General features: G+C 31.3%; 1 protein-coding gene across 2 annotated transcripts in view; it reads left to right on the top strand.

Moving 5' to 3' along the window:
* Positions 1-16,326, top strand: part of LOC145296878 (methylcrotonoyl-CoA carboxylase subunit alpha, mitochondrial-like) — a 73,050-nt gene that overhangs the window by 3,439 nt on the left and 53,285 nt on the right. The window contains exon 1 of one of the 2 annotated variants that reach the window (XM_080143014.1): positions 6,724-6,829. The exons of the other annotated variant lie outside the window; for it this stretch is intronic. The gene's annotated coding sequence lies outside the window, so the exon portion shown is untranslated. Of the gene's footprint in view, positions 1-6,723; positions 6,830-16,326 lie in introns of those variants that run through there. 2 annotated transcript variants of the gene reach the window in all.

Here is a 16,326-nt window from a genome sequence, read left to right as displayed (position 1 = left end):
ATATTATTTTTTCTTAATTTTTTTTTTTTTTTTTGCACGTTTTTATATTGCAATTAAAACCTTTATAAAAAAACAAAAAGAATTTGTGTTTTTCTTTTTTCAAAAGGAATTTTTGTTTACGTTTTTCAAGATTTCCCCCACTCTTTATCTGTGCCTAAACCTAGACGTAGATTCCATGAGCAAAGCTTCTTTCTTAGAACTGCACGCCTCTGGAATTGTTTTCCGTTTTCCAGCTGACTACAATATGGTTGTCTTCAAGTCTAACGTAAACAAGTTTTTTATGAGCCGTTCCATATAAGTTAACAAATTTACCGAATTTCAATTACTAAGGATTACTATATTGTCCAATTTCTACTGTGCACTCTTTAACTCTTATCCTTGAGTGGCCTCTTGGCCTTGATAAGTGGTGATGCATATGTAAAAAAAAAAAAGTCTGCATTTTGTCATGTACATAGAATGAATGCAAGTTGAGAAAGACGAAAGAAAACTCAAAAGGAAGAGAGGGGATGAGAGTATTAAGAGAAAGAATGAAAAGTTTACATAACTAGTAAACGCATAAAAAATATTAAATACGGAAATTTCAGATTAAGTAAAAATAAATAAAATAAAAAAAAGTTTCTGTTAGCAATAAGCTGATGTGTACAGGAAGCTACGTCATAGCAGGAAGTTGACATTACTAAGAAGCCAGTTAGATCGTATCCAATATTTGAAGCGAACAGACATTTTGTTTTGCAAAGCCCTTTCACCTTGCTTACTGTGATATTCATACTGCGATTCTGATTTTAAAATATAGTCATTTTTTTGTTTTGTTTTTTTAATCAGAAAATATTTGTTTCATATTTTTACAAATCTTAAAAAAAATTATTTGAGTTAATTCTTCACAATTTAGAAAAAGGGGTTCACACAGAATATAATCTATATATCAATAGAATAGCGTGTGTGTTATTTATTTTGTGTGTCACGCTTACATCCGAGTGACTGTCATTTAATTGTTATGGACTTCCATTTCTTGTAATAATTTTACCAAGGATTCTTCATAAGTTTTGGTTTTGATTATAGCTGATGGCACTCCAGTAATCTATTTTTTTTTTTTTTTTTATAAATTTATCAAGAATTCTTCATAAGTTTTGGTTTTGATATCGATTGTAGCTGAAGGGACTCCAGTTTTATTCATATATATATATATATATATATATATATATATATATATATTTTATTCATTTTTTTTTTTTTTTCTCCACAAGTTTCGGTTTCAATTTAAGTTGATGCACCCAAGTCATATGGATATATTTTTTATTTTTGAAATTGCAACTTTATAATATAAAAAATCAATAGAACATTAACTCTATAATAATATATACAAAATCTGCGAGAATTAAAATATCAAAAGGTAAGGAAGATGAGGTGGATAATTGTGAGTTTGAAACCCTTGTCAACATCCGGGCAGCTTTATCCTTTGCTGCTATACTCCCTGTTGGACTCCTTCTCCTCCTCCTCCTCTTGTATTTTTACTTTGTGAACTCGTGATACTGAAAAAAGGAAATTTTTCTTATTCATGAAATTGAAATCTTTACTATTACATAAAAAGAACTTTGTGTGTGTGAATTCGTTCCCTGTGGACTCCTAAACAGCTGGGCTGAATTTTATGAAATTTCACACACACTTTATGTATCTGGCAGTGTTTTTGGATAGGTTTTGTATCAGAATGTCTTTGATAAGTATAATACCTTTTAACTTGGTATGTATATATATATATATATATATATATCCCGAAACAGTATTTCATGGTAAACTGATGATCCCTTAAAAAATAAATTATTACTGGTACTATAGTGAATTCGAGAGAGCAAGTTGATGCAGTGATTTCAGGTGATTGAAAGACTTACTGACTAAATAGTTTTCTAACGATTGATAAAAAATATATATATATTTTTTTTAATAGTTTTAAAGGTTAAAAACTTCCAAGACTAACTAATATATATATATATATATATATATATATATATATATATATATGAGCAAATAGTTAATAAAACATGTTAAAAAAAACACTTTGAAAAAGAGTTAAAAACATATTTAATCTGAAAAAGAAACACTTAATAAGTGGATAGTCCTTAATCCACGGAGTTTCAAAGAAATACTTTCCTTCTCATCAGAATGTAGGAATTAGCAAAATGCAGGATCGGATTTTGCATACAAAAGTATTTGCTGAAACTGCAAGTAAGTCAAAGATCTTACTTGATAACAAAAAGTGAAGCAGAGGGAATATGGTGAAGAAAAAGGTGATTACGTGTGAATGGATAGTCTGGTGAAAGGTAAATTATCCAATGACGGTAAAATCCAAAAATATAAATCCAAGAAAGTTAATTAATAAATATATATATATATATATATATATATATATATATTGGTATAATGTTGTGCGAAGACCTGACCTCCCTCGGTTAAGATGAAACATGAAGAAGACCGTAATCCTAGTGTAGTTCTAGCTAGTTCAGCTCCAACATCCACCAAAGTCCTGCGACGCAGTCTCAGTCGCTTTCACGAAGAGAGGGTTGATATGATGCAGTTGATGATTTTTTCTTTCTTCGGCTGAAAGAGATAATTCAACTTGGTTGTTTTTCCTTAAGTTTACTTGCAAGTCCTAATTATCGACGCTGACTCTGGTTGTAGTCTTCATATGAAATTAATTATTCATGAAAGAGAAAAAATAGAAAATAATTATACAGTTTTTAACAGGAGAATTAAAAATAAAAAGAATGAAAATGTTGATTACAACTCTCTTTTTCTAGTAATTACAGTAGTCAATGAACGTGGCCTTACTTGCTTATCAACCAGTCAAAGGACAAGTGCTTTCTTGAACGGGCTGGAGTGTGGAGTGGTGGACAGTCTCCAGACTGAGATCAAAAACTGATTTTCTTTGCTCTACAGTGCTTTACATATGAAGGAGTCGTGTAGGTCGGAGTAGACATGGGTTTTCCATCTAACCAATCATCGTCAAATCTGTTACACCTTGGTTCGTTCTGATTGGATAATCAGCCACCTTCCATATACATCCCAATCAGGAAACTTTCCACAGAACAAAGGTTCTCATCAACAATTTTCTCATGCACCCGGCCGCTTCAGTTCTTGACCTCTGGGGCAAATTTTTAGCCCAAACAATCAGTTAGTAATCTCCAAATAGTCACTTTTATAGCAATATTGTTTCATATTTTAGACTGTTTTTTATTTTTTTTACAAAGAAAAATGTATTTCGGTGCAGTTATCTGCTGTCATTCGGGACCTGCCATGAAATTAAAAAAGCAGTTTTCAACCATAGCTCTAATTCAGCTCTCCTTACTCCCTCTGGGGTAATCTCTCATTATCATGGCTGGTTGGGTCACAATAGTTTTCCAGGTTACATGTATCTAAGAGCCAAAAAGAGAAAACAATGAATATAATGAGTTCATTGACAGTGCTCAATATATATATATACTAGCATTTCAGCCTGGCGTTGCCCAGATGTTTGGAGGTGTATGATAAGCAAAAAAAAAACGCTGTCAATTTTTTTAAAATTTGACCCCTATTATGACCCCTTAACATTTATTGTTTTGTGCTCAAATCAAGTTATTAAGTTAGATCCATGTCCAAGGAACCTATATCTAAAATTTCAAGTGTTTAGACCCAAAATTGGTGTAGGATTTTGGTAGAGTTCTCAAAGATCAAATCGTTGAACTTTGACCCCTTAATTGCCAAATTTCTGGCCAAAAACCGATTACAAAGATTTTCCCAAATCTCAGTACCCTGTATATCAAATTTCGAGTCTAGACTTAAAATTGACAGGTATTGCGTAGGGAAATGTACACACACAGAGACACATTCACTTTTATATATATACTAGCATGAGTTCCCGGCGTTGCTCGGGTATTTGGAGATGTATGTTGAGCAAAAAAAAAAAAAGTGGTCAATTTTTTTAACTTTGACCCCCATTATGACCCCTTAAAATTTATTGTTTTGGGCTAAAATTAAGTTAAGTTAGATCCATGTCCAATGAACCTGTATCCAAAAGTTAAAGTGTTTAGACCGAAAATTGTTGGAGGAGTTTGGTAGAGTTCTCAAAGGTCAAATCGTTGAATTTTGACCCCTTAATCGACAAATTTCTGGCCGAAAACCGATCACATCGATTTTCCCAAATCTCAGTACCCTGTATATCAAATTTCGAGTCTGTAGACTTAGAATTGTCAGTTATTGCGTAGGGAAATGTACACTTTAACTTATATAGTAGCACAGAAACCCAATCTTGTCTGGCATCAAATGATGATCAACAAATGTTTCATACTCCCATATTTTTATTGTCATCGAAATTGGTGAAATAGCCTATTTTCCAATCAAATTGCTTGATTGCCTCCTCTAATTGGGGACCCATCGCGGTGCACCAGGAAGAAGCTACGCATGCCTCTCGAGTGACTTAGTTCACAATACATTGTAGTCTACATTGCACTGTAGAGAACTTACTGTTCATTTTATAAATTTATTTTTATCTATAATGGCTTGTAGTAAAGGTTGAAATACAAAAGGCAGGTATTATTTAATTAATTGGAATTCATTATTGAGATGAGTAATTTGTATTAATTTATTTATTGCGGATTATTATCCTCATCTTTTACTTGTTGCTTCATGACGTTTCGACCAATTATTCCTCTGGCCTTCATCAGACCAAATGAACCTGACGTTTACCACCTAACGAAGGCCAGAGAAATAGTTGGCCGAAATGTCGTGAAACAACAAGTAAAAGATGAGGACAATAGTCCGCAATAAATAAATAAATGCATGAATGAATGCATGAATGAATGCATAAATAAATAAATGAATGCATAAATGAATGCATAAATAAATAAATAAATGAATGCATAAATGAATGCATAATAAATAAATAAATAAATGAATAAATAAATAAATAAATGAATGCATAAATAAATGAATGCATAAATAAATAAATAAATAAATGAATGCATAAATAAATAAATGAATGCATAAATAAATAAATAAATAAATGAATGCATAAATAAATAAATAAATAAATAAATGCATAAATAAATAAATAAATAAATGAATGCATAAATAAATAAATAAATAAATGAATGCATAAATGAATGCATAAATAAATAAATAAATGAATGCATAAATGAATGCATAATAAATAAATAAATAAATGAATAAATAAATAAATAAATGAATGCATAAATAAATAAATAAATGAATGCATAAATAAATAAATAAATAAATGCATAAATGAATGCATAAATAAATAAATAAATGAATGCATAAATGAATGCATAATAAATAAATAAATAAATGAATAAATAAATAAATGAATGCATAAATAAATAAATAAATAAATGAATGCATAAATGAATGCATAAATAAATAAATAAATGAATGCATAAATGAATGCATAATAAATAAATAAATAAATGAATAAATAAATAAATAAATGAATGCATAAATAAATAAATAAATGAATGCATAATAAATAAATGAATGCATAAATGAATGCATAATAAATAAATAAATAAATGAATAAATAAATAAATAAATGAATGCATAAATAAATAAATAAATGAATGCATAAATAAATAAATAAATAAATGATTAAATAAATAAATGAATGCATAAATAAATAAATAAATGAATGCATAAATGAATGCATAAATAAATAAATAAATGAATGATTAAATAAATAAATAAATAAATGCATAAATGAATGCATAAATGAATGCATAAATAAATAAATACATAAATGATTAAATAAATAAATGCATAAATAAATGAATGCATAAATAAATGAATGAATGAATAAATAATACTCATCTCAATAATGAATTCCAATTAATTAAATAATATATACCATTCGGTACGGACCCGACAATGGAAGATCAGATAATAAATAAACATGGATTTATAAGACGAAAAAATCCAACCTTCATCGCCCTTCGAGGTCCATGATGCAGCAGATAGAGACGTTGAATACAGTTCCAGGTGAACATTGTCTGAAGATAGCGGTTTCAATCGTACCCAAAGCTGGCCAGAGGCCAAAACGTGATGAGATGAAAAACAACTATGGAAAGGCAGTAATTGCTGAAAATGCTGTTAGGAGATTCGGAGTTCCTATCCTGTTACAGTTACCACCTGATGAAGGCCAGAGGAAAAGTTGGCCGAAATGTTGTGACGCAACAACTAAAAATAAGGATAATAGTCCACAATAAATAAATGAACAAAAGGTAAATATCATGCTTCAATTGTGCTCGAAACAGAAACATTCATTTCGAACGCACCCTTGTCATATCAAAGGACCTACTGTTGATTTTATATGTCGGGCCTTTTGGCTTGTGTGGTAATAAACATTCTCAAATCCATGTGTGTAAGGTGTTAAATTTGGTGAAAATCACCTTTTCCTTATTACATCAGATTATTTCGATTAATGATTATTGATACTTATCAAAGACATTCCGATACAAAACCTACCTAAGAACACTGCCAGGCACATAAATTCTCTTTGTGTGAAATTTCATAAAAAATTGACCCATTTTCGAGTTTATAGAGACACAAAGTTCTCATATAATAGATACATACATACATACATACATACATACATACATACATACATATCTATATCTATATATCTATATATCTATATATATAAGGTATGTAGCTTATAGTGTAAAGCAATGAAGAGCCACATCTCATAGGGAAGTAACCCCGAATAACTTCCGCAAATGTGATTTTTTTTATTTAAGAGTTATCGAACTTAGCTGCGACACGCTGGAAAACTTCAAAGTATTGTTATCAGGTTAGACTTATTATTTATGTTTATGTCCATATTGTAATTGTGATAATCTTGTCAATGATTTAAAGTTTATATTTTGATTGAATGTCGTTTATATTAAATGTTTATTTTAGTTACTTGATTCGATAATGGTGTTGTGTTTTTTTCGCTTCGTTCACCTCGTTTTTCAAACTTACAAGAGAACAAACTTATGAATGACCTTTTGATTACGGCGGTCAACAAAATCTTGTTTATCTTTTGATTTTAGCGAAATTATGTAACATAATAGTTGCCTTTCGTCTTAGTTTTTTTTTTTTTTATTATTCTAGCCAGGAATTAGTTTCGATCTCCATGTTCAAGGCTTAAAATTGCTTTCAACTGTCGAAGGCTATGATGTAAACACCGTCTTACGGATAGCAGTGGCAACTCCCTCATTTATTAGTATAGATTAAAAAGGAAAAAAGTTTATTTTAAGGTCCCGAACTCCGTGTTGCCAATAAATGAAAGTAAAAAAACTAGCTAATTCATTTAGAACAAATTTATTCATAATTCTTTTTTTCCGCCCCCCCCCTCTTCTATGAAAACTAAAATGCCTTTTATTTACCCTCGTACTAACCCTAAGTAGTAAGTTAGCGGTTGCAAGAATTTTTATTATTTTTATTTTTTTTCAGGACAAGTAGACCTATAGATTAGATGGGGGGGGGCAACATGTAGTTCGGGATCGTAAAATATCATTTATTTTGGTACTTGTACAGTTTAGTCAACACATTAAAAAAATGAAAATATCGAAAAAAGGTTATATTGTACGTATCTGTTTTGAACTGAAGATCTCCGAAATAAAAATTTCGGGTTTGTATTACTGTACACATAGATTCGAAAAAGTTGTCAAAAAACAAATATATAACAAATAAATGTTATCAAAGGCAAGATAAGTTACTTTTCTACCAAACTGGATATATTTTTCGTATTTTTATTTAATGTAACATGTTTATTCAGCTCGAAAAATATGCAGTGTTTACCGATGTATTCGAAAATTCAAGATGGCGTCTGATTCTCTCTTTAACACGGTAAGTTTGGGAAAAGGTGTTATAAATAAAAAACCAGATAAAATACTGTTAAAAACTCGCTCAATATATGTTACCGTGACATAGGTTGACATATATTCGGCGGGTTTTTAATAGTATTTTGTATAGTTTTGTATTTATAACACCTTTTCCCAAACTTACCGTGTTAAAGAGAGAATCAGACGCCATCTGGAATTTTCGAATACATCGGTAAACACTGTATGTTTTCGAGCTGAATAAACATGTTACATTGAATAAAAACACGAAAAATTATCCAGTTAGGTAGAAAAGTAACTTATCTTGCCTTTGATAACATTTATTTGTTATATATTTGTTTTTTGACAACTTTTTCGAATCTATGTGTACAGTAATACAAACCCCGTCAGCCATTACGAAATTTGTTGAACACGCCAAAGGGAGATAACTCCAGTTAAAGCGCCGACACTCCCTCTCCATCTTTATTACTAGCGTTTCTTCCTAAAAATCGAACCTTTTACTCGGTATCATAAATTTTTTTTTTTTTTTCGCTGTAAAATAAAAACTGCTTGATGAAATTAAGTGAAATTTTTTTTCAGGGAACTTCAGACTATAACGAGTACGTACAATATAACTTTTTTTTTTTTTTTTTCAATATTTTCAATTTTTAGTGTCCTGACTAAACTGTATAAGCGCCTTTATTTTGTACAAGGGAGTCACCAGTCACTTATCAAGGCCTGGAAGCCACTCAAAGAAACATAAACATTATTTAATCAACAATTACGTGTAAAACTTTAATGTGATTTTAAAATCTTGGTAAATGTTACCTTACGCTACAACAGAACACCGACCACTCTAATTTGTTTTTTTAAGAGGTATTCGAGGTCGCTGAAAACGAATCTGATAATCAAACCCTTTAAAATATCTTTAAACTGTCATTTCGATCGAAATTGAATTTTAACGGTCTCGTTACGCCCACCCACCGCATATCGTTTGTTTTTTCGTGACACCCGGACTTATGGTGTGTGTTTGTGTTCTCGCCAATTTATTATTCCTGCTAGTACTATTCTCGCAACAACATCTTGCTTGCTTAAAATGGCATTCCTATGAACTCTCATTATGTCGTAAAAATTGCCCCACTCCCCAGTGTATTATAAACACCCCCAACCTCTCCATATTAAGAACGGCTTTCAGAATAAACACCCTCAACCTCGAAAGCCGTTCTTAACATGGGGAGGTTGAGGGTGTGTTTATTCCGAAAGCCATTTTTAACATGTTGGGGTGTTTATAATACATTGGGGCACGTCGTAAAAATTGATTACATGTTGTTCATTATCCCTAAGTCCGGGTGGCAATACGAAAAAAAAAACAACAATAAAAATGGCTGAAACAATACGCGTGCAATAACGAGACAGGCTGATGATGCTAAAAGTCAATTTCGGCTAAAATTAAACTGCAGTTGTTTATTATTATTATAATTATTATTATTATTATTATTATTGTTGTCGTCATCGTCGTCGTCGTCGACGACGACCATTATTAAAATCCATAACGAATTCCTAATCGAAGGCTATATTGACAATCGTAGGTTGTATTTTGAAACACTGAGAGCATGGTCGACAAAAGGCGACCTACACTTGGAAAATGCAAAATGCGACATCCGGAAACATGAAACGAAAATATGTTTTCGTAGTTGTTGCCTTTTATCTATATATTAATAGGATAGCGTGTGTGTTATTTATTTTGTGTGTCATGCTTACATTCGAGTGACTGTCGTTTATGGACTTCCATTTCTTGTAATAAATAATTTTACCAAGAATTCTTCATAAGTTTTGGTTTCGATTATAACTGATAATGCACCCAAGTCATATGGATGTATTTTTTATTTATTTTTGAAATCGCAACTTTATAATATATAAGAATCGGTAAAACATTAACTCTATAATAATATATACAAAATCAAGTGTACTTTACGACCGGGCTTTGCTGGGCGTTCATACCAGCTTAGATAAATACTTTTGCAGTTTTAACAAAATAATATATCATCAAAATAATATCAGAGCGTCTCCATTTACACTGAACATCTACAGAATTCCAACATCAATATATTACATATGAATGAGTCCCCTGTGGAATTTCTACAGGCCCTGCTAGTTAACATTTCATTAAAAAAAATAGTCGCAAATTCCTTTTCTTTTGTAGTGTTTTTAAATTTTTAAAAAAATAAACCAACAAATCTCTGATTTAAAACCATTAAAACAATTCAAACCATTAAAACAATATTCATAATTCTTGTTTTTAACAAAAATGTTAAATTTTTACTTGGTTTCCACCTCAACATTTTCCTTTAAAATAACTTTTACTGGTTTTAAGGTATGCTGAAAACGAATATCACGTTAAAATTTTCCACAAATAAGTAATTTTCCGGATATTAAGCAATGTAATTCCTTATGTTAAAAGTGGTGGCCATTGTTGTACGCGCAAGCACACATATTTTTGATGCATGCGATGGCCTTCACTTTTAACATAAGGAATTACATTGCTTAATATCTGGAAAACTACTTATTTGCGGAAATTTAAATTTGATATTCGTTTTCAACATACTCGGAAACCTGTAATAAGTCGTCATTTTAAAGGAAAATTGTTAAGGTGGAAACCAAATACAATTTTTTTTTTTTTTTTTTTTTTTTTTTTACATGGGGATCACCACTTATCAAGGCCCGGAAGCCACTAAGGGTTATTGTGTGTACAATAATCAATGGGATAATATTGTAGTAATAGTTAGTAATGGAGATTTGATAAAGTGTCTTACTTAAGGGGGCGATTAATCAGGAATTTGTTTATGTTGGACTTGAAGACATCCAAGTTGTAGTCAGGTGGGAAATGGGCAAACGGAAGAGAATTCCACAAACGGGCACTTCTCAGAAAGAAGCTTTGTTCATGGAATCTACGTTTTGATTTAGGCACAGATAAAGAATGGGGGAAATTATTGACAGTAGTTTTAGCTAGACGGGTGTTTATCGTGGAAGATTGGCGAGGGGGGACCAGAGATTGGAGCTTCGACGAGCACTTGCCATGGAAATAACAATAAAACAAGGACAGGCTCGCAACGTCTCTTCTGTGGGAGAGAGGTTGCAAGGAAGAGAAAGGGGCACCCTCACTAAGCCATGAAGTCTATTTTGTACTTTGTCAAGGCAGGATAGGCTGTTTTTTGAAGCTCTAGCCCAGATGTGGCAGCAATACTCCATCTTTGGACGTACTTGGCTTTTATACAGATAGAGAATTGCATCAGTAGTGAGATATCTTCTGGAGCGGTAGAAGTTTACCCCACAAAATTACAAAAGTTAAAATTACAAAAATGCTCGTATTAGACGAAGGAATCTCTTGATGAAACCATTTTTTAAAAATTTTGGAAAAGAAAATATGCTGCGTTTGTTGGATTATTTTGCATGAAGACTATTAAACCGTATTTTGTTTCATGTTACTGGATGTCACATTTTGCATTTCCCAAGTGACGTCACATTTTGGCAGCCATGTTATCAATGTTTGGAAATACGACTCATGATTGTCAAGATTGACCAATAGAAAAACGCAAAATTAAACTCGGAGTCAAGAAATTTATTACACTTCATTTTGTTTTTGGCTCTGGCAAACAAAAACTTCTTTTTCTTTTCCATTTATTTAATTTATTTTAATTGATTTCAAATGAAATAATCAGTTTCGGATATTTTTATGAGTTGATTTACATTTTCATCAGCATCTTTTAATTGAGTTACACCGTTCACTGCAGATGACTTTAAAAACAGGAAGTTGCTTGGATCTGTAAATGTGCAGTTACGCTAAATTTTTTAGTCTGGATATATACACACACACACACACATATTTTCTTATAATATATACCAATCCTTATTTAAGAAGCTTAATGTAATTACAGAGCAATATAGTGAATAAATGACAAAAGACTATATTCCAAACTTCATGATGTTGACCATCTTATAATTTATTCCTTTAATTCAGTTGACATTTACAATTCTTGATGGTATCTGTTTCGTTTTATTATACATATATATATTATACATGAGGTGCTTCAATAAGTTTCCAGAATTTTTTCATATGGGCACTTTTATTGATAGTACACACATGAAACTCTAGTCCCCTTTCGAAGTAATCTCCTCTGGCTGCAACACACTTTTTGTATTGTTCCAACAACTTCTCGAAAGCCCCATGGAAGTCCTCTTGTGTGAACGTGGCAATGACCCTCGTCACAGCTCTCAATTGTCTCATAATGACAGCCTCTAAGGTTTTCCTTAAGCCTAGGGAATAACCAAAAGTCACAGGGAGCAAGGTCTGGATTATAGGGAGGGTGAGGAACTATCTTGATGCTCATCTTGATCAAATAGTCTGTGATCTTCTCTGAGCACCCTTGGGACAAACTTTGCAGAAATCTTCCACATCTTCAGTTCCTCGTGAATAATTTTGTATACAGTTCTCACACTGACATCAAACTGTGCACTTATTGTTTCTATTATCATTACCAACTGTTACACTCAGGCTTTACTAGGGTGTATTCCAGTTCCTGCTGTAGCTGTTTATTTGAACCTGAAATCATAAAAATTTGTCAGTCATCTCATAAGATGTATCGCAATAACATACTGAATTTTCAAGCGTCTATGACAATTTTAAATGCTTGTACAAAATAAGTCTGGAAACTTATTGAAGGCACATTTTATGTGTATTAATGGCCTGGTGAGACACATTTTATTGAAGGCACATTTTATGTGTATTAATGGCCTGGCGAGCCACATTTTATTGAAGGCACATTTTATGTGTATTAATGGCCTAGCAAGGCACATTTTATGTGTATTAATGGCCTAGCAAGGCACATTTTATGTGTATTAATGGCCTAGCGAGGCACATTTTATGTGTATTAATGGCCTGCCGAGGCACATTTTATGTGTATTAATGGCCTAGCGAGGCACATTTTATGTGTATTAATGGCCTGGCGAGGCACATTTTATGTGTATTAATGGCCTGGTGAGGCCACTTGGGAGACAACAAAGCATAAAAAAACCTAAGCAAAATTTACCCAAAAGCAGCAAAACTAAAGCTGGTCTACGATGACCCTATATTTACAAGTGTAGGCAAATTTGGGCATATTTTGAAAATATAATTTTGTTTTTTTACCAATTGTCATAAAATTTTAACCATAGAATAGTATTACAATCTTAAAAATGCCTGCAAATTTTCATGTAGTTTCATTATTCAATTTGGCTATGAGTTTATATATATATTTAGTAAAAACCTGAAGAGAGTGCTGAATACTATTGCAGAGCAAATATATGTTTTATTTTTTTATTACTGTTTTATCTGGCTGGTTACATATGTTTCGGATGTTGGACCATGTTTATGATCCAACAGCTTTGTCAGACCTTACAAAAAATTCTTACCTTTTCTGTAAGATCTGACAAGGCTGTTGGATCGTAAACATGGTCTAACATCCGAAACATATGTAACCAAACAGATAAAACGGTAATAAAAAAAATAAAACATATATATATATATATATATATATATATATATATATATATGTACACACACATACATATATATATATTTATAGATATACTACCTTTTTTGGCAATTTTATAAATTCAAAATCTTGGCGACTATTGATTAGAATTTAACAAACGAAGGCTCGTTGGAAAGCTAATGACCTGAATTGTGTAGTGGGCTATGTGACATTTGCCCTTAAGGTCGCATATTATTGTTTCAAAAAGTTGATGATCACTTTTCTATATTAATTTAACGTAAAATGGCCACCTTTTTGGGGTGTCTTATTTTTTTTTTTTTTAAGGCTGGTATTTATTGTGTCCTGGTAGACCAACAAAAAACCTACCTTAAAAAACTTGTATAGATTTTCGGGTATGTTGAAAACGAATATTGCATTTAAATTTTCTGCTAATAAGTATTTTTCTGGGTATTAAGCAAAAATATGTGTGCTTGCGCATAAAACAAGGGCCACCACTTATAACATAAAGAATTACATTGCTTAACACCCAGAAAAATACTTATTTGCGGAAAATTTAAATACGATATTCGTTTTCAGCACACCCAAAAACCGAAGTTAAACAAGTTTTGGTTTTGTATTGGTCTACCAGGCGACAATTACCAAATAAACATCACCCCTAAAAAAAAAAATACCCCCCCCCAAATAGGTGGCTATAAAGTGGGTGTTCATTTTACGTAAAAATATATAGAAAAGTAATTGCCCCACTTTTTAAAACTATAATTTCTTCATATCTTGGAAACTACTTTTTCCTGTGATATAAACTGTTATTTTCATTTTTAGCCTCCTTTTATAGGATTTTTGAGGGTGGAAAAATACCACACTTTTTTCAATATTTCAATCATAGTCGTTTATTTTCCTAGTTTTGCATATGAATTACAAAACAGCTGATATTTCCCCAAAACCTTTGGCCTTGATGGAGGAAAGACTAAAAATTGCTGCTATGGTTTCAAATGATCTGAAATAACAGGAAAGGGAGACTTGATTCCAAATATTTCTCATATGTTATATCTCCCCTCTTTGGTTTTCATACATAAAGTAAATTTCACAGTGTATAAGGATTATTTGATACTGGAGATATTCATGATCGTACCCTATTTCCAAAAGAGGGAAGATATAACATATGAGAAATATTTGGAATCAAGTCTCCCTTTGCTGTTATTTCAGATCATTTGAAAGCATAGCAGCAATTTTTAGTCTCCCCTCCATTCAGACCAGAGGTTTTGGGGAAATTATATATATATATATATATATATATATATATATATATATATATATATATATATATATATATATATATAGTTTAACTCGTATCAATAAGGAAGATAAAAAAGAAGAACCTTTTTAGGACATGGCATTTTGAAGCTAGATGCTTCTCATCAAATATCTGATGATTTAGAAAGTTCTTTTTTCAACCGAACTCTCATCTCTCACTTTTTATATTAATTGCTCCACCTAACAGTGTACAACTTCTTCTATCTTGATAGGTTTATTTGCTAAAAGGCTAATTGTATTTTTATCAGTTATATATATCTCTATATCTATAAAAGTGAAATTCTCTGTGTGTGTCTATTTCACTACCAAACTACTCTGTCAATTTTCAGTATACAGATTCGAGATTTCACATAAGGGGTATTGAGATTTGAGAAAATCTTTTTAATCAGTTTTCGGCCAGAAATTTGGCTGTCAATGGGTCAAAGTTCAACGATTTGATGTTTGAAAGCTCTACCAAACTCCTCCACCAATTTTGGGTCTAATCACTTGAAATTTTAAATGTAGGTTACTTGGACATGGATCAAACTTTTTAATTTGATTTGAACCCAAAACAATGTTAAGAGGTCAAAATTGGGGTCAAAGTTTTAAATATTTTGACCTCTGTGGTCTCTACCAAATTACTCAGCCAATTTTTGGTCTAAACATTTGAAATTTTACATGAAGTATATTCAGAGATAGGGCAAGCTTTTTAATCAGTTTTTGGGCGAAAATTTGGCTGCTAAGGGGTCAAAGTTCAAAAGATTTGACCTTTGCAGTCTCTAGCAAACTATTCAGCCAATTTTGGGTCTAAAAATTTGAAATTTACATAAAGGGTATTCAGACATGCAACAAGCTTTTTAATTAGGTTTTGGGCGAAAATTTGGCTGCCAAGAGGTCAAAGTTGACCTTTGCAGACTCTACCAACATCCTCTGCTAATTTTGGGTCTAAACACTTGAAATTTTAGATGTAAGTTACCTGGATATGAGTCAAACTTTTTAATATATATATACATATGCACATAAACTTATGAACAGTGAATAGTATAGCTAGACCAAACAACTCATCAGAGACCCATATAAATCCATAAGATAACTTATTTGAATTGTTTACAAATTATATATATGCTCTGAAAGTCCAATCCATTTTTATTGAGCTTTAATAGATATGTCAATTTTATAAAACATTTTTATTGTATATATACATTAAATGTATATATATTATTAAAAGATTTATACAGTAGAACCCCGGGATATGGTGGCCCTAGGATACAGTTTTTTCAGTTTTCAATGTGTAATACAATGTTTTTCCGACCCCTGGTTATGGTATTTGCTCCGCCTTATGGTGTTATCTATCATATACATGTGTATTTTATACTGTACTGTATTTTGTTACTAATTTTTAATGCTGTATTCTGGAGTTCTACTATATATATATATATATATATATATTTATTTCCCCTCGCCTTTTTTTCTTTCTATTCAAAAAATGCTACATTGCCTAAAGTGTGTTTATTCATAAAGTTTAAAGAAATGCTGGTTTTTGAAAATTTTCAAACGATATAATGTTTGAAATTGTCGAACTAGACATTGAAACAATTGTAACGTAAAATGAAATACACTTTTTGTTGCCATCAACACCTTGTCTTGAAGTCTTTATTTTG

Source organism: Euprymna scolopes, chromosome 17 (genome assembly GCF_053919585.1).
Source record: "Euprymna scolopes isolate OS-2025 chromosome 17, ASM5391958v1, whole genome shotgun sequence".
Lineage (NCBI taxonomy): Eukaryota > Metazoa > Mollusca > Cephalopoda > Sepiida > Sepiolidae > Euprymna > Euprymna scolopes.
This window is presented reverse-complemented; position numbering and strand designations above follow the sequence as displayed.